A 21,111-nucleotide genomic window follows, 5' to 3' on the forward strand; every position below is an offset into this window, starting at 1 on the left:
TATTTTTATCCTAATATAAATATTAATATTAATAAAGCGCGCCTAGCGCCTTCGGTGAGCCAAGAAACTAACCGATTATTCCAGCTTATTTTTTCATACAAATAAGTAAACTGTATTTTGAATGTCTTAACTTCAGTGCGGGTTTTTTCTCCTAGATTAAACTTGCAGACTACACAAATTATTTTAAGATTTTCGATTTGGAAAACAGTATTTCAAACATTTTTTCTTATGGGCTATTTTTCTTTGAGATGGTATTTTTGACATAAGATAATAATTACTTTCATGCGTCATATTGCAGGACATATGACGCTCGACGCGGCCGTTTTTAGCACTTTTAATTTCTAGAAATATACTGATTTTACAGTGCTATTTTTTACTTATTTTTTAATGAGTTATTTATTAAAGTAATGGATATAATATAATATATCATCAATAACGTAACTTCGTGATATATTATATCGATATAATATAATATATCACGAAGTTACGTCGTTTGAGTTGATTTCATGGATGAGAGTTGTTGTATCACACAGAACCACAGAAAAATATCAATGAATTGTAAATATTACTTACATTATATTATGTACCTTCTATGTAGGTACAAACATATGGTATTTTTTTAATATCTTACCTGTAAATAAAATCACCATTCGCCACTGGTGCGTATATTTATATATATGTGTGTATATATGTATATGATCTTTTTTTTCATGATCAAGATACGCTGCGATTGGTTACCAATGCAGTGCCCTATGCACCACTTGGTTCGGAAAGAGAATGATGATGATATATGCATGTATGTGTATATGTGTATATGTGAGTATGTGTATGTGTGTATGTATATTTATCAAAATGTGTATACGAGTAAGTTCCTATTTTATTAGTCTGTGCTTTCTATTAACTTGTAAACTATTTTCATGTATTAAAATGAAATTGCCTCGCTTGGAACGAGGTATGTACCCTTGTTGGCTGGGCAAAGTGAACATAAAATTGTATATATGATAAAATGTAAAAATAAATAAATAAAAATAGTATAACTTAACTAGTTTCAGGTATTCTGAATTACCCATCATCAGAATTTGATCCAGGATACGGCTCTACCTAATGTAGGGAGTACCGCTTTACCCACCGTTAAACTACTGGGAGTTTTACTCAATTCTGACCTATCTCTTGACGCTCAAATTAGTAGAACGATAAGTTCATGCTTCTACCAGCTGAGACAAATTAAATGCATACGCAAAAATTTGCCGGTTGATGCCGCCCGTCAATTAATAAATGCGTTTGTAGTGTCTAGAGTCGATTGTTGTAATGGTATCTATGCAGGTCTACCAATGAACAAAATGACTCGCCTACAATCTGTATTGATTGCCGCAGCGAGACTTATTTTCGGAATCTCTAAGTTCAGTCATATCACTCCACTACTTCGGGAACTACACTGGCTACGTTTTCCACAGAGGGTCGAATACAAACTCTGTTGGCTTATGTATAAGTCACTGCACAACTCGGCTCCGGAATATCTAAGGGAACTATGCATTCCAGATGAACTAGCTGACAGGCGTCTCACACTTAGATCAGCTACGTCTACGGCGAGAAGAAAAGTTATTATACCTCTACGCAAACAGCGCACTAAATTTGGTGAACGCGCATTTGCGGTCGCAGGGCCTATGGCATGGAATGCTCTCCCAGCAGAGGTGCGAGGCTGTGAAAGTGAAGTGATGTTTCGGAAAAAACTTAAAGCCCACTTGTTCAAATCATTTGAATAAATCCGTAGCACGTGACAACAAAATAAATTATTTTAATTAAATTACAAATTTAAAAGCTTCAATTAAATTGACTTAACAATAGAATCACCATGTAAAGCGCCCTTGAGGTATTTTATTACGAAAATGGCGCTATATAAGTTATCCATAATAAATAAAATCGGGTGTAAATATAAACTAAACTAAAATATATATACACAGATTAGTACTTAGATACTGATCGGGTCGGGTAGAAGGAGCAAGGAAATGTGTGGTGGAGGGGGTGGGTTGCTAGTTAAGTTATAATATATAAAACTCTTATGTGGTAAAAATTACAAAATGTTTCATTTAAAAATAAAAAAAATTAAATGTCAACAAAGTAAATGCTGGAACAATAAATAATAAAATTGCAGTTATTATTTTCAATAGTAGGTATGTATTTTTTTTTGTTCTGCCCAACCTAGACTTCAGCATTTAAATGTAGTTATGCAAAAATCAGCCAGTCCACAATAAAAAAAAAAACATATATATTGGTGTTGTCGGGTTCAGGACGGTCAATTCTATGGTTTGCTGAAAACAGCCAGGCCGCTTTCATACAAAAAAACTATAATTATTGCCTTTTGAAATTGTCGTTATTTGAAAATCTTACAAAAATGAATGTCACCTCAACATTCAGAGGTTGGATAAGATATTAGATCCGGATGTTTTCTGCATAATGCATATTTTAGATTGTGTGATGATCGCCATAAGCATCATTCCCTTTCCGCACCTAATGATGCATAGTACACTGCATTGATACACCAACCGCAGCGTATCTTGATCATTTTGTTTCAGGAAGGTACGATGATCAGTCTTACGCTTTAGGTACCAGTTCAGGGACTGTGAAGTATTATTAAGTGAAAAAACCTTTTTAAATAAATAATTCATCTTAAACATGTCGGGAATCGAACCCTAGACCTCTCGCATCCTCGCATGGTAGGCAAATGCAAAGACTATCACACACCGAGGCTGACAAAATTTAAATTCAAGGCGCAGATATTATAAAAAGGAAAAATACATAACAGAAACTCTTTTCTTAGTAGTAGGAGAATCCTGCTCCATAAAACCCCTTCGGATACATGGAAACAAATCAACATTCTGACCGATGTTGTTCAGAATAACGGTAGCTCTTTCAACCGGCATAACCATCTTCAGGATTGTCCTGTATATTGGAATATGAAACAATCTATGCTGACGCTGTATTAGGTAATTATCAGTATTTCCTTGGAGGTAAAATCCAACATTTTGTCTTCTAGCATTTGTACAATCTCAAAATACTATTCCGCTTCTTCATCTTTTCTATGGAACTTGTAGATCTGTTCTTGCCGCTGTTTCCTATTGGTACGCTGACTGCCAGCTATCACGTCTCCTCTTCGGGGGTCTGCCTGGGAGTCTCCTTTCTTCGGGGTTCCCTTGAAGTGCGATATGTGGAAGTCTGTCCTCCGCCATGCTACTGACATGTTCATTTCAGTACCGTATTTGTTATCATCTCCATCTTACAATATCTTCCGTACCGCACGTGTTCCGAATATCGTTTCTCATGCGGTCTTGCCGCATGTTACCGGTTATGGATCGGAGAGTTCGCATCTCAAAAGTTCTTACCCGAGATTTTGTTTTATATCTTACTAGTATTCCGTAGATCGCTATCGGTCTAAAACATGTGTTGTATATTATCATTTTACTATCCAGTCTCGTGTGCTTATTCCTCCACACGGTATTTCTGAGGCACCCTGATATGGTTTCAGCCTTGTTAATTTGCTTCAGAGTTTCATTGTGCAAATCACCTGTACTAATGATGTCGTCTCCGAGACACTTGGATTCCGTCACTTGCTCAATGGTTTTATAATTTACAACTAGTTTAGATCTCACCGGGTTTTTTGACAATGTGAAGCTTTTGGTTTTATCAGTGGATATTTTTTTTATTAAATTATATGGTTACATAAAATGATACATGTTTTGTTTACTGTTACAATCAACTATTATAAATATATTTAGTTAAAATTATAACTGAAACATTTCAAAAAAGAGACTAGTTCTTGTGCTTGAAGAGTGAGTGACTTACTCTGTTATATTTATTTAGTAATTTGAAGTTATATTCATAACTTAGAAGAATTTTTTTTTACAAAATAAAAAGATAAACAGAAAATGATAACACAGCAATAGTTATTAAATTATAATGCTGTTTTTACTCGGGTTCCAAAAAATTCTTTAATTTTACTTTGGATTTATTAAGTGATACATTAGTTTTAATGGTTTTTAGTTAATTGGGGAGATGATTAAAATAGTTTATTCCTTTGAAAACAAAACTATTTTGACCATGACTTGGGCGGAATTTAAGAATGTTAATATTATTTTGGTATCTGAGTGACTTGTTCATATTGTTCATTTGTTGATTTGTTCTTTGTAAATTTGTAAAATAGAGTTTATTTTGTAAATAGTGTCTACTATGTAAACTTTAAATGATTTCTATAGAATTTTCCTTATAAAAGGTTTCTTTAAAATAAATTTGACAATTAAAATTTGTCCTATTTTAAGAGCGTTTAATATATTGGTATATGCACCACCCCATTCAATGATACCACATTGTGATGAAGATTATACAATTGAGTAATAATTCATTTTTAAATTATTGATTCCAAAAACATATCTTAATCTAATCAATATGTATACGTATTTTTTAATACGTTTAACTAGTTTACTGATATGGTTTTTCCATTTTAAGTTTTAATCTATGTATACCTCAAGACATTTTTTTCTTTTTCTGTTATATCTAGTACTGAACGTGTTATATTGCAGTTAGTTTTGTTGCAATTGCTTTGGTGAATATTTTTTTTTTCTGAATCTAAATTAGTTTTGTTTATAAAAAATGGGATAATTTTTGGCCTTTCCGTATTTAAAGATAAAATATATTTGTCAAACCATAATTTCAATTTATTCAATCGTCATTTCCATATTGTATTTTTGCTTATAAATTACTCTTTGGAGATCATCAATTATTCTATTGATTTATTTATTTAATTTTTGCACATAATAAGGCGGGCTTATTGCCAAATGGAAATTTCTTCCAACCAACCAATAAAATAAAAGTTTTATTTATATAATTCATGTTAAAAAACATATTCAGTGAATAAAATAAAAAATTTAAAGATAAATAAAAATTTCAATAACTGTACTTGTGACCTTACTAATAACCTTAAATGAATACTATCACTCGATGGGAAAAAGGGAAAAAGAGGAAAGGAGGAGAGATTATAAGAAGCCTGGAATATCGTTTTGGTAACATTGAAAATGATTACGGCGCATCTTTGATCAATTCTAATATAGAATCACTACAAAAAAAGCGCCTTAGATATGATTTAATTTTTCTTTTCAAAATTCTCAATAACATAGTTGATTCGCCGTATCTTTTACAAAATATTGGTTTCCGTTGTCCTCTTCGCTATACTAGATTAAATTCCCTTTTTTATGTACCAACTTGTAAAAACAATTATACCTCGAATTCATTCATTAGACGTACCTGTAGAAATTATAACGGACTCAGTATTGATGTAGACATTTTTAACTGCACGTTGCATTTGTACAGAAAATTTCTTCATGGGGTCGATTATTTGGGATAGTTGCTGAATGTACATCTTGAGTGGTTTATGCTATGTATATGTGCCGCGTGTAATGTATATGTTTGTGTATGTTTTATATGTGCGTTCATGTGTGTGCATGGATGGCTCGGAGTGTACATTCGGTATTTTTATTTATTTTAATTTATTACCTCCATGGAAAACGCAAATGTCAACAATTATCCTTTTTTCACTTAAAATTCTTATTTATTTTTTATTTTTTGTCACATTTAATGTCTCTATCTTTTTAATTTATGAAAACTTAATTGGTCTTTTTATGTTAAAAAATGTTGTTGTTAATACTGATTTTCTATGACTGTATGTTTTCCAAATAAAATAAAATAAAAAATAAAAAAAATAAAAAATAAAATAAAATTAAGGAAGAGAAAAGAGATGTTCATCTTCAGGCCTGATTTAAACAGATACTGCAGTAACATCTTTGATAGTGGATGGGAGATGATTCCACAGTCGAGCCGCATGGACACTATATGAGTTAGAGAAAAAAGAGGAATTGAGTTGATAAATATAAAACGCCAGTGTGTCCACAAAGATCCACCACAATGTCCATGTGGACGTACCAGCTTCTAAATTGAAATATAGTTTTTTGACAGTCTTTTCATTGTTATAATGAGGATATGTTTTAATTTAAACAGTCGTGAAATGATCATACTTTTTTCACTACACTTTGTAGAACAAATGTCAAAAAAAAATTAAGTGGACACACTGGCTTTTGATATTTATCAACTCAATTGTGGATGGGTATTAAAGAGAGTGCTTTAAGAATTAGAACGAAGAGGTAAACCATGAATTGATTAGCATTAAAATTTTTAACGGAGGTATAAAGGAGCGAGGTATATAAGTGAGCGTGTCAGGGACTCATGGATCAAAGATACGACGATCACACCCCACTCTACCACAACTTTATTCTCATTTTCTAATAGTGAATTATTTACGAGTACAACTCGAAAATGGCCACTAAAATTGAAATATTTGGGTAAATCATAAGAACGCAAATATTTCAACAATGTTTGAGTGTGTCCAAATTATACTCAAACATTGTTTAACTAACTACCTGGTAAAAGAAGAAGTATAAAAATTGAAAAATGGTTTTCAGGCGTTGCCATTTTAGTTGTCTACGATAATCAGAAATGTGTACAAAATTCAGTTTCGGGTAATTTTCTTTTATTTATTTATTTATTTATTATATATACGGCCTTAGCCAATTACAACAGTTACATGAAGAAACATAAATGCAAAAACTGAACAAAAAGAACATAAAACTATTTAGCAAAGATAAACAAGGGCGAAACAATAATTGTATACAATATATTTAAAAAAACGAAAGACTTAAAACTTTTAGCTAAACCATGCCAATTCAACTTCATCCCACACTGTTTAGTCGCGAAGAGATCTACGAAAAGCAGGAAGATCTATCCCAAAGAATTCTAAGTCGTGTGATGAATGCATTTATATGCATTTTCAAAATGGACCTTATGGTCCATCTCAGTTCTACGTCTCTCTAATGAAGACAGATTAAGAGATTGCTCTATTTCAAAATAGGAATAATTACCCCTTTGTAATCCGAGCAACCATGCCACTTTTCTTAGAAAACGGTGTTGAACAGATTCGATATGGTCAATATGAGTCCTGAAGAGTGGAGACCAAATAGGAGAAGCGTATTCTAGATGGGGTCGAACTAGTGAGCAATAAAGAGTTTTGATGGTATTAATATTTTTGAAGTCCGCCGTCACTCTATTGATAAAACCGAGAAGTTTGAGAGATTTGTTTACAATATTATCAATGTGTTCACGATAGGAGAGTTTACTATCTAAAGTAATGCCAAGATCCTTTATTGACGAAACCATTGAAAGGGAAGTATTTTTTAGTTTGTAGTTGAATTGTATAGGTTTTTTTCGTCGCGAGAAAGATATTATTATTATTTTGGTCGTAAATAACCGTGGAAGAAAATGGGAAACAACTTGAGGTAGGGTGAATCTCGAACCTTAGATCATCTGCTCCGGAGTCCGTAACACCCACTCGTCTCATTATTACATTCATACCAACATTACTCTTCTTAATGCCTATCACAGTTCAACACCATTTACGAACGAATATTCGTGTTCTATACTTTGTATTGCCTTTCAAAAAAAACCTGTTTGCAGCGATTGTTACTTACGAATTTACTTCTACTAAATTCTATCATGAATACAAACCTCGTATCACACAGCAGATATAAATAATATTAACATACTGCAATTAAGACGAAGAGCGTTCTAATCGTCTTACCCGTCTACTCCTGGACCCCGATTACAATGGGAAGTCAACCGTCCATGCGCTCAGTAGCTGCAAGACTTGTTGTTATCTTACTTCCATTATTAAAAAAATGCTTTTTATTTCGTTTTAAAAATATCACTTAAACTTTAAACTTCACTGTTAAAAAAACAAAAATATAAATAAGGGCTAGATTTCTTACTGTCCATGCGCTCTGTAGCTGCAAGACGTGCTGGGATATTTTTTATTGTTCAGCGCCCTTGAGGTGATTTTCACAAAAATGGCGCTATAAAAATTATTCAAACAAATATATATATATATATATATATATATATAACAGACTTATTTTGACTGTCTGCAAAGTAAAATCAATAGAATTATATATACCAGAAGGCGCGTAAAATCATGTTTGCATACATCGCGCTGCGTCCATCCAATCCCACATCCCGCCTGCGCGCATGCGTAAAGTGGCCGCGTAATGTTTCCAGACTGCGAACAAATTTAAGATATTTTTTTGCATCGTTATGTTAAGTTTTACAACAGCAATCATTTTTCTGACTAGAACTATAAATAAAAAAACAGGTACTTTTATTAGGCAAACGAAAAAAAATAATCAAATAATAATTGAGTCAAATCAAACTAAGGTTTATTTATAGAAAGCCGAGTAAAAAAATCGACCATCATAGCAAAATGTCCACCTTGTTTTTTTTAACAATCTGACAGACGATACAATAATCCAACTCTTATTTATTTTAACACTTTATATGCTTAAAAATATATACATATAAGGGCGGGCATAGTATTCAATATTTTGGAAGAACGTATTAAGCTCTCAAAGACACAAAATATTTGCAAGAGAGGAGCTAAGGACTGGATTTTCCTTAATGGGAGGGATTTGAGTAGAAAACTCCTTAATAAATTTACAAATGCTTAAGTTTACTGTTTACCATATTGCTGTGCCATATTTATGTTTTTTTTTGTTTTTTTATTTTTTGTTTCTAATCCTATATTTGTGGTGATGTACTCATGTGTCTGTGTCATATAATTGCTCGTCCCATCTCAACACAGGACTTTTAGTCTCATGGAGTTGGGACTTATGTCTCAAATAATGTACGATAAACTTATGCATGTAAATAAATAAATTAATTAAAATAAAAAATCCTATCTACCCAAACCGTTCAGTTTGAGAAAATTACATGTACATGGACATATTCTAAGGAATTATACTGAATCTAATCTGGGTTTAATATATCGACAGCCACTCCGTACACTATCGGATCTACATTTGGCGATGTTTACGGGAAAGCAAAATACAAAATATAATAGACGCATGTTTGTATGTACTGAATTTTAAAAAAGTTATCAAGCTTTGTTTTTGCTCTCCTATAAAATTAGTAAATCGCAAATTCGATAGTACCTATACGTAGGGACCGTCGAAATACGTATCTAATAAATGTTTATATATTTTTTTAAGGTATCAAATGACATTTTGCTTTGTGGATATACATAAATAAAGATAAAATATTACATAAAAGTTGCTAGGTTTACAAATCTTCCGGGCGCGGGAAACGAGGCTTAAGTCATAAAATGGTCCAAAAAAAATTAAATTAAATTTAAAATTTAAAAGATCCAAAATGTTAAGGATAATTTTCTAAGTCGGTAAAACCAAAAATACTTAAAACAGTTAAATCCTTATAAATTAGCAGCTGTTTTCTCAATTTTGAGACACACTCAAAATTTTGATTGGCTCTCCTGAAAAATCGACTTTTTTGGCTTAAGACATTTGGTTATGTACCAGTTATTCCTTCCTTTTCTGATGTGAAATATTTATTTAAAACGGTGTTTCAACACTAAAATATTTCATAGTCCCTGGACTGGCACTTGAAGCGTAAGACTGATAATCTTTCCTTCGCAAAACAAAAATGATCAAGATACGCTGCGATTGGTGTACCAATGCAGTGACCAATGCACCATTAGGTGTGGATAGGGAATTATGATGATGATATTCAGATTTTCCGATATGAAAGCAGTTTATTTGATAGATAATCGAAATGTCAATCAAAATATTCAGTAGCTTGATCCGAATCGTTTAATGAATTTTTATTCCGAATAATCCGTCAACTCATCGTCGTTCATGATTGCAACAAAGAAAATAAAACATTCATATATACTCGTATATCGTCCAGAAAACAGTTTTTGGAAATCAGTTATAATTTGTCACGAGTCACGTTTGCCTACCATGGGGTCTTAGGTCTCATTCCAGGGCCGTGATTACAATAAGAAGTTAAGGACGTCAGACCTTCACCATGACGGTATAGTAGAAGATAAATTTTACCGAGCAATCACGAAGATACACCATCGACCCTCTACCCTCAAAGTTTACTTATGCCCCAGCTACTGTACCGGTAAAACAAGAAAATTTTTCAATACTATTACAAGAGAATACATTATTAAATGTTTAAGTAGTAAAAACTTTTTTGTATTCGCTAATTACCTTATCAGTAATGAGAAAGTCCAGTGATTTTTAAATGTTTTATTTGTTAATGGACCATTCAATTCAATTCAATTAATTTATTTTAAATATAACATATACATTACAAACATATATTCAATACGTACATATTATAAAAAATAAGAAAAAAATACACGAAAGGGACTCATGTCAAAGAAGTAGAAGAATCCTGCTCCAGAAAACCCCTTCGGATACATGGAACAGATCAATATCCAGAGCGATGTTGTTCAGCATCTATGCTGACGCAGTCTTAGGTAATTATCAGGAACATACAAACCAATGCTCATCATAATCTCAGAATTATCGATGATACCGCGCAACAATCGATAAAAATGTGTAGTCAAATACACATTCCTTCTAGTCTCTAAACTGGTGTAGCCAAGAAAAAATAAAAAATCCAAAATGTTACAGGCTGATGAAGGGGGGGGGGTCTCGAAAAAATGTGATTGTCATGATTGTAACCCTCCTAGTTATTTGAAATAAAAAATTTAAAAATTCTTCTTCCAAAAAATGCTGTAATTGTTTATGCTTTGAAGAAGACAAAAAATTTGTTCCCAAAATAGCGGTTGTCTGAAAAAAAAGATATTTTTTTACCAGTTTTTCTTTTACTTTTATGAATTTTAAAAAAATATAATAATTGAAATATTATTATATGTAGTTTAAATTAACGCGATTGAGTTATGTATAGATAAAGATCACACCAAATTTCAAGTTAATTGATTTGGTAGAACTCGAGATATCATAACAATAGTCTAGAAAAAAGTACTTTAGAACATAAAAAAAAGAAACATGTTTTCAAATTTCCAGACTATAATAACCCCTTAAAAAGAGAACCCCGTACGTATCGAAACATTCTAAACATGGCTTCTCGGAAAGTTAACCGTTTGAAGGCTTACCTAAGGCACATGCTCAATTTTTTTTTACAACCACAACGCTACTCAGTCACTGCCACGCCGCTGAAGAGTAAGCATATGTACGCTATTGTCGTCGGATTTTAGTTTTAACAAAATGACAGAAAAAGTTGAACAACGTTATTTCATCAAATTTTGTTTAAAGCTTGGAGATTCTCAAGTGGAAACTATCAGCAAAATTAAAAAAAATGTTTATGAACAAAGCAATGGGCACCACACAGATAAAGGAGTGGTATAACCGCTTCAAAGATGGCCGCTCATCAAGGGAGAGTGAAGCACGATCCGGTAGGCCCTCGACATCCAAAACAGATGTTTTCATTCATCAAATAAGGACTCTGGTCATGCAAGATCATCGAATAACAATCAGAAAACTTGCTGATGTAGTAAGCATTAGTTTTGGATTCATTCATTCCATTTTAACTGTAAATTTGGCACTCAGAAGGGTCTCAGTAAAATTTGTGTCAAAGTTGCTGACAATTAAAAATGTACATACATATTTATTAGTTTAAGAAATATATTAAAAACCAACTATTTTAAAATAGCTTATTACTCAATTGTACAATATTTGTTACAATATGGTATTGTAGGATGGGGTGGTGCATATGCCAATATATTAAACCCTCTTAAAATAGTACAAAGATTAATTGCCAAAGTAATTTTACAGAAACCCTCAACATTGAATACGGAAAGTCTATATAACATATTTAAGGTTCATACAGTAGATACTATAAAATAAATTCCACTATACAAATTTATTAAGAAGAAAAAATAAAAGAATTTGAGTAAATTAAAATATAAGTCACTCATATACCAAAATAATATTAAAACTCCTCAATTCCACACAAGTCATGGTAAAAATAGCTTTGTATTTAAAGGTGTACAAAATTATAATAATCTCCCCAATGAACTAAAAACAATTAAAAATTAAATATCAATAAATAAATTTAAACTAAATCTAAAGAAATGTTTTAAACACGTGTAAAAGCTGTATTAAATTTTAATTAGTATGAATGTATTTTTGTTTTATGTTTTTTCCTTTGGATATTCTATGTTTTTTTTTTCTCATATACTCGTGTATTCAAAATTATATAAACTCTTATAAATAAACAACTAAAACAGTGTAAGTCACTCTCCAAGCACAAGAGTTAGTCTCTTTTTTTGGAGAGTTACCGTGATAACATTTACTATATGTATAAAAGTAGATCTGTATAGAATTTAAAAAAACATGTACTTTTATGAAATTTGAAGCTACGTGTGAAGATTGCACATAACATGCTTGAGACTGTGATCAATGATTCCAACTTTCTCAACACAGTGTGGTGATGGCTTTTTCCCCAGCTGAAAATGCCTTTGAAAAGGACCAGATTTCAGACCAGGGAAGACATCGTGAACATTGCGACGGACCACCTACGCGTCTTACAAAAAAGTTTTTCCCGCGTTGCTTTCGGCTGTGGCAGAACCGTCAGGAGAAGTGTGTAGCAGCTGAAGGGGACAACTTTGAAGGGAATTAGTGTATTATGAATAAAAGTCGGATACTTTTTGAACAGACGTCGTATAAATGGTGCAAAATAAAAACTGTAAAAACAGAAAAGAAAATTCAAGTTAACAAGAGTTGAGTGTATCAACAAACGTCGATAAATCACTTGCCTTTCATTGTGATCGAGGGTCAAGGCTGGGATTACGAACAAGATTAGCGTTATACGCATGCAGATAAATCAGTAGATATAAACGTAGATAAAATATAATATGCATGACGTAATTCTCAACAGATCGCTTGTGTCATACATAGGTTATATTTATTCAAACGTGTCCTTGAATTATTTCATTTATTTTTTGCGCCCGTGCCAAAATACAAATAGGCACTTGATTTAAAATGTATCTATATTATTATTCGCCTGCATATAATTCATTGAACGCCATGTTTTTTCTAAGTACAACGTAAATTACAGGTGTATCTATATTATTATTTCTCCACAAGCGTGTTTCTTAAATGATGTCAGTGCTGAAAGCAATTTTAACCTTATCGATGCGATTAAACAATGTGCGTATCAATTTCCCTCTTCACTTCGATTTAATGGGCGGGCAGCAATAAAACCTATTTTCCGATGGTTACCAGGGGCGAACCGTGTATAGAAGCGATTATGCGCAGCTTACCATTATATTTGACTAACCATAATAATGTTTTATTGTAACTTTATATACAGAAAAATCAATAAATAATTAACATATATTTTAAATCATTTCCACGTTTGTATTTATATTCTAATATACATATTAATTTTAATAAAGCCCGCCCAGCGCCTGCGGTGAGCCAAGAAACTGGCTGATTATTCCAGCTTATTTTGAATGTATTAACCCCAGTGAGGGTTTTTTCACCTAGATTAAACTTGTAGATTACACAAATTATTTGAAGATTCTAGATTTGGAAAACAGTATTTGAAACATTGTTTCTTACGGACTATTTTTCTTTGAGATGGTACTTTTGACATAAGACCATAATTACTTTCATGCGTCATATTGCAGGACATATAGAGCTTCACGCGGCCGTTTTTAGCACTATTAATTAAAAGAACAATGCGGCCAGTTGACATTTCAATTGAATACCTAATATCGACTGAATTCATGGTGGTATTTTTTTTGTTTAATGAATTATATATTAAAGTAATAAATAATAAATCTATATAATATAATTTTACATCGTTTGAGTTGATTTCATGTATGAGAGTTGTTGTATCACACAGAACCACAGAAAAATATCAATTTTTAGTATATATTACTTACATTATATTATTAACCTTCTATGTAGGTACAAATATGTGATATTTTTTTAAAACTTACCTGTAAATAAAATCATCATTCGCCACTGATGGCTACTCATAGGTTTTTCCGTGTCTGGACGGATGGAAAATACAGTTCTGAGTTTGAAATATAACTAGAACCTTGAAAGAGTGCATTCGACTCGATGGTTACTCTCGGGTAAAAAAAAGAAGTTTAACGAGTGGAGATAAGTCAAAATTAGTTAATCAAACATAAATTTAAATCATTTGAATAAATCTGAAGCATGTGATGACGAAATAAAAGGTTTTACTTTAATTTCTTGCCTTCATTTACCTAACGAAAATGATTAAGATACGGTGTGGTTGATGTAGCTATGCAGTGCCCTATCCACCATTAGGTGCAGAAAGGGAATACTAAAATGAAAGATATTTTTAACCGGGTTGTGGTCCAGTGGTCGTATTGTGGACTAACGGACCAAAGGTCCGAGGTTTAATTATTATTTTAGTGGGAAAATTTATACAGTGCCATTTTTGTGAAAATACCATTATGAGGTATAATGACGATGAAACTGACAGTGCACAACGGAGTTTTGGTCCGGACACTTATGTATGGAAGTGAAACATAGAACTGGCAGAGGAAGGATGAAAGCCGAGTGAGCGCAGTCGAAATGCAGTCTCTTAGACGAATGAGAGAAAAATCAATGTATGACAGAGTTACGAATGATGATATCGGGCAAGAGGGTAAATCTGAACCAGGTGTAATTGATAAATTATTTATATTTCTTTTATTTTTATTTACAGTTTATATATTTTTTTTATATATGATGTTTATCCGTCGTAGCTTTATTTTAGTATGATGAAGTGAATACAGGTTATTGGATGACAGGCCCTATTATTTTTATATTTACATTTTTTATGGTTCATATTTGTATTAATTTGATATGAACATCTGTTTGTATTCAAATAAATAAATAATGTTAAAAAAGGTCTCGAGATGGTTCGGTCATGGAGAACGAATGACTGACGAAAAAATGGTAAAACTGGTATATATGGCGAGAATGAACGGTAACGTGGGACGAAGATTTATTTATTATTTTTATTTATTTATCAAAAGCATACAAAAATTGACATATCAATTATCACGTCCTACTGAACTGCATAAAATGCAGTTTGTCAGCAGGTGCTTATAGTTATGTTCTAATATTCATACATAATCTTATTTCTTAAATTTTATAAACATATAAAATCTCTTATTACTATGGCAAAAAAAAGAAAATATGTGTATCGAAAATATTTTTTTTTTTAAATAAATAAAAAAAGACCAAATAAAAAAGAAAAACACAAAAAAAATAAATATAAAAAAACACGTGCTAAAGGCCAGATTCTCAGCATATTTCTTTCTCTTGAGCCAGATAAGTTTTTTTTATTTTTTTTATTTAATGGGAGCATATTATACATTTTTGGTATATTGTACTCTAGTGTTCTTTTCCCGTATTTATTATTGAATTTAGGGAGAGATAATCCATCTACACTAGTGAACCGAGTATCATATACATGCTCCAATTTAATTCTATATTCAGATAGAGACGCATGCTGAGAATCCAGCTTGGACCATGATAAAGCTCTAACGGATAAAATATTTATAGATTTATGCAATAAGGATATTGGAATATCGTGATGATCAAGGAAAACGTGGCGTGATCAGATAAACCAACGTCTTAAGTCGTGTCATTTATTTATTTATTTATATATCAACGATTCAAAGAGCCCTAATCACAGTTGTGAACAATTTATTATGTAATATATAATATGTATTATAATTTTATAATTCAACTGAATATTTAAAACTAAACAAATTAGTAAAAGTAAAATATTTTTTTTAAATAACTGCAAAAAGGTAAAGAAAAGAAACATAACATATTTTAGATGACAAAAAAAGATAACAATTAAAGTGAGAAAATCTTATGTTTTAAATATAAATATAACAAAGTAAAATTGAGAATAATTTAACATAAACTTAAAGTGGTTAGTATTTAGCTAGGTAATAATGAAAAAAAAAAAACTTTGTAAATAATACGTTTTTGGGATCAATATGAAGGCTTAAATAATCTTAATAGCAACATTATTTTATCAGTTGGAATTTGGCAATAAATCCACAAATGTATAATTTTTACATAAAGAAAAAACATAACTACGTATCCAAGAAAACAAAGTTAAATTTAATAATATATTTTTAAATAAATTCATTACTTTTCTAAATGTCAAAAGTAGGCTGAACCGAAGGCTAAGTATGATAAATTGTATGAATGAGGAACATGCTAGAAATGTGTTTCAGGATAGACGTGGGTGGCGGTCCATTCTCTCTGCCTACCCCTACGGGGAAATGCCGTGATGGTAGTAGTAGTAGTATTATTATAACTCTGTTTCGCTGCTCGCGCCAAAACGTTCATTCATAATTTTTTGTACCATTTTTTAAGGCCGATGTCCCGTACAAACATTTATTTTCTTTTTTTCAACACTGCTCTTTTTGTGGATATTTTTTTCCATTCTCATACACTTTTTTGTGCCCAGTTCCGCCAACGCATATCTCTCCATTATTCGAAGTGATCTTCAACGTTTTTTGTCTATGTTATTGTTTGTCTAATTTTTTTCCCATCTCGTATCTGTTCCCGTCTTGTCTCTGACTCATGCATAAAAGGCTGTCATCAAAGCGGTAGCTTTTAATTATTATCATATTTGGATAATTTATGTAGCGCCGTTATTCTAAAAATCACCTCAAGGGCGCTGTACAAAAAATAAATATCCTATCACGTCTCACAGCGACTGAGCGCATCTCGACAGATGAAAGAACTGAAGGAATATACATGTTCAAATATGAGCAGAATAGTGAATGTTACACAGGTTGTAAAGTGGCCACTTAAATCAGCCAATGACAGGTCATAAGCCCTGGAGATGCCTAGACTTCTATATTTTTCTTCTTTTTCTTTTCCACATCCGCTCGGTGGAGCATGTGGACATCACCATTTGCCTCCAGGAGACCCTATCGCCAGCCAGCATTTTCGCCTCTTCCCACGTCAATCCAGCGCCCCTTAGTTCCTCATCGAAAGATCATCATCAACGGCCTTCTAGGACGGCGTGAACCCGCAAGTTTAAAGAAGAGGCAAATTGGGTTTACTTCTATACTACCTTCTCTAAAATATTCTTCATCTTTGTTGTAATATGTTAATATTAATAGCTCCTCGGGTAGTTGAATCCAGTCCTTGTCTACAAAAATTTGGACAAACTCAAAATGTTTTTTGATTTATTTTAGCATTGGGATTACTTTTATTCCTATAATTATTATTCTTGCTTAGAATAGAAAAATATTTTTTGTATTAAAATCCAGCATACTTACAAATTACATATGTAAATACTCGTACATACAAATTTCACCTTACAAATCCTATTTTAAAAATGTCAGTGCAAATACAATATCTTGTAGTGCATTTTTTTTTCTTTTAAATGACTTATAAACTTAACCGTTGTGTTTTACTTTCGGTGCTTATTTTAAAATTTGAAAAAACTAAACCTTGTTTTTTTTTTAGAAAAAATAAATATTACCGTTTTTATAATTTACCCAAATATTTCAATTTTGATTGCCATTTTCAACGAGTTGTAATAAGTCATAAGTAGTGGGGTTCGAACCTCGAACCTCTGATCCGTGAGTCCAGAACACTAGCTACGGGACCACAATTCGATTCAGTTCAGCTTAGTTTATTTAATGTTTAATCGGACTGTGCGTCTTTTACGACTCCAAATGAATTAATTTGTTTAGGAACAAAAAACATGATTTTATCGAATGTAATGCGTTACCAAAAAACTAGTTTCATACATAAATTAAAATATTTTATTGGGTATAAACAATTAAAATGTTTTATGTATAATTTAATAGTTCAAATGAATTTATTATTTAACTATCTTATTTAAATAGTAGATATAATAATTTAACTCACTAAACCCAGGCTAACTATTATATTTTTAAAACTAAATGATATAAAAACATTGAACTATCAAAGACTTGGTGGAATGTTTTTGTCTATTCTATTCTAGGACCCAAAATATTCGTATAAATTTTCTTTTTTTTTTAACTTAACCAAACCTATCCTTACCTAACCTCACATTACATAAAAAAAATATTACATGAATAAAAAAATACTGTTTTAATAAAATTAGCAGGAAACACATACAAAAAGCCTTAAAATATGAATTACTAATAACAAAATAAATATACGAAACTTAAGCTCAACTAATGAATTATATATATATTTTTTTTAAAAAAATAAAAACCTTTATTAGCATTAAAAAAACAATACAAACATTTAAAAAAATGCAACACTTAAGGTTGAACTTACCAAAAAAGAGTCTGGCTCTTGTGTTTGGCAAGTTTACAAAATATTATGAAAAATAACCAAAAAATGCAAAACAAAATAATACAATAAAATAAGAAATTAAACTATTGTAAAAATTGAGAAAATTTAACACTAATAAAAAATAAAATTTTAAAAAAATAAAAAAACAAAATTTAAAAATTTATATACACAGGCACATATTATACATACATCTTTATTTTCTGAATACGTTTAATTTAGACATGTCAAGATGCTTTTCTTTAATTTATCCTTAAATTTTCCGTGATTTATTTCTTGACGTAGATATCATTAACTTGTGGTTAAACATTTTACAAAATGATGTTAAATATTTGTATATAACTACTCACCAATTTTTCTATGTCTACCGGTTTCGAGACGTACTCGTCTCTTCGTCAGAACCTTCACCATAGTTGTTGCACAAACATTATATCTGTTTTACCATTCTTTCGTCATCCATTCGTTTTGTAATCTTATCAATCACACCTGCCTCAGATTTTCTCTCTCGCCGGATTTCAAAGGTACCTAAAATTATATTCAAGAAGATAATTAATTACATTTCCTTATTTTTCTTTTGCGGAATCCATACATTATGTAACGTTGGAAGAAGTATATCGACAAAATCAAGAATGAATATCCGTGTTGGTTTGGACATGTAAAGCTAATGGATAACGAAGGAATGGCTAAAATTACGATGCGAATGTTGATGGATGCATAAATCGAGGAAGACGTGACACCACCGAATCCAACAAATACTAACTTTAGTATGGACATGTCCAAATTCGGAATAATCGGCGGGCATGCATGAGAAAAAAAAATACATGGCGTTCTATTCTCTCTGCCCACCCTTACGGGGAAGCGGCGTAATGATTCGTTATGTTATATTTGAACATCTATACTTCTTTAATAATTATAAATATTTATAAAAATATCTTAAACGAAAACCGATGCATAAATAATTGTTTCCTATCTGTCAATTTTCGTTTTCTTTTTTTTTTTTAACAAAATGTTATTTTCTGTTTAAAAACGAGCATGAATGTTGAGAAATCAAATAAAGAAGACCTGTTAAACCAGCACGTGATGTTAAAAGCAATAGCGAAAATATCAACTTTTCCACCATAATAAAATGCTTGTAAATGTTGGTAAATCGAAAGTAATGGTTTTTGAAAGCGATGAAAGTACACCTAAATGTGAGATCAGTGAGAACGGAAATATTATAAATCAGGTAAAATATTTCGTGTATCTGAAAAGTATGTATACTAGAGATGGCGAAACTAAGAAAGATATTGAAAGGAGGGTGAGAGCCAGAAACAGTGTGAACAGTCCATTTAAATCGACCTTGGCAAACAAATGTTTGTCCCAGAGGCAAAATCAGTAATTTACATTCGAGTTTTGTTGCCGACCTTTAATCGAGGGAGCGATGTAAGGAATTGGAAAAAAAATGAAAGTAGGCTGAATGCTGTCGAAATGCGATCTCTCAGGCGAATGTGTTATAAAACGACGTATATTAGTATGCATGTATAATAAAGTTTTTTTTTGTATTGTTATATTACAATATTTGAGGTTGTCCAAATGTTCGTAGACAAAATACTGGATTTCACCCCTCGGGAGTCATTAAGATTAACAAATTTAATGTTAATCTTAATGACTCCCGAGGGGGTGAAATCCAGTCTTTTGTTCCTAAACATTTGGATAAACTCAAATATTGTAATAAAACCAACTGGTCCAAGAAGAAGTTTAAAAATTGTAAAATTGTTTTCAGTCGTTGCCTAGAATGTGAAATAGTTCAGTCAGATGAATCTCTTTACAACAATCAAGGTTTCAGCTATTTAATTTCACTAAAATTAACAAACGGAAGAATTGAAGAAATGTGTGTAAAGTGACCACTTAAACCACCCATCGACAGGTCATAAGCCCTGTATATGCCTAGACTTCCATATTCCCTTTTTAAGGTATTCTCCATCCCTGTTGTAAATATTGTTATATTAGTATAGAAATACTTAAAATTATAGATTTTAATATTACTTGCAGAAGACGTATTCACCAAGCGAATTTCTCTATTAATGGGTGGATTCTAACTTGCATTCATACGGCTTTAAGGGACGTTAAACATTGTGTGAGATCTTGCTCTAGTATAATTATTAAGTATGTACAAACTGATCTCTTTCAGTATATTTGGATTATACTGGATGTTCTCTAAACCCTGTCACATCGGAAACCACGATGATCAGTATGGGCAAGAAGACATATTAGCGTATTTAAAAAAATATTTAGAACAAAGAAAATTTTTAAAAAATATATATTTGAAAAAACAAATGGTTGCTTACTTCTGCAGGGGAGAAGTGAGGGGAGCTCGGTGCAGTATCAGATTCCCCTCCTCCCCCCTCGTTTCTCCCCTGCAGAAGTAACCAACCATTTGCTTTTTTTAGTATTTTCTTTTTTTTAAATTTTATTCGTTCTAAAAAAATATTTTAATGTGCCGATATGTCTTTTTGCTCATACTGATCATCGTGGTTTCGGATGTGTCAGGGTTTAATGAACACCCTGTATATACTTCCATAAATCAGCTTATAGAAATTAACTTTTAAAAATTTTAAATTTGACATCGAAATTTAAGATTTAAGAGTGTTGTAATCCAGCATCCTTGCTTGAATAAATTATGAATATAAGAATGGATAATCCTTTTTTTCTTAGGATATAAGTACCTACCGCAAAAAAAGGTTTTTGAACCTTTTCTATTCTAAGGGTGTGGTTTGATTCAGAAGACTCTCAAATTATGGAACAGTATTCTAGTATACTGAGGACTCGTGTTTCATAAAATGTGCAAATCGCAATTATATTG

The sequence above is a fragment of the Micrasema longulum genome, unplaced genomic scaffold (genome assembly GCF_059751315.1).
Source record: "Micrasema longulum isolate JH-2025_06_02 unplaced genomic scaffold, ASM5975131v1 h1tg000041l, whole genome shotgun sequence".
Lineage (NCBI taxonomy): Eukaryota > Metazoa > Arthropoda > Insecta > Trichoptera > Brachycentridae > Micrasema > Micrasema longulum.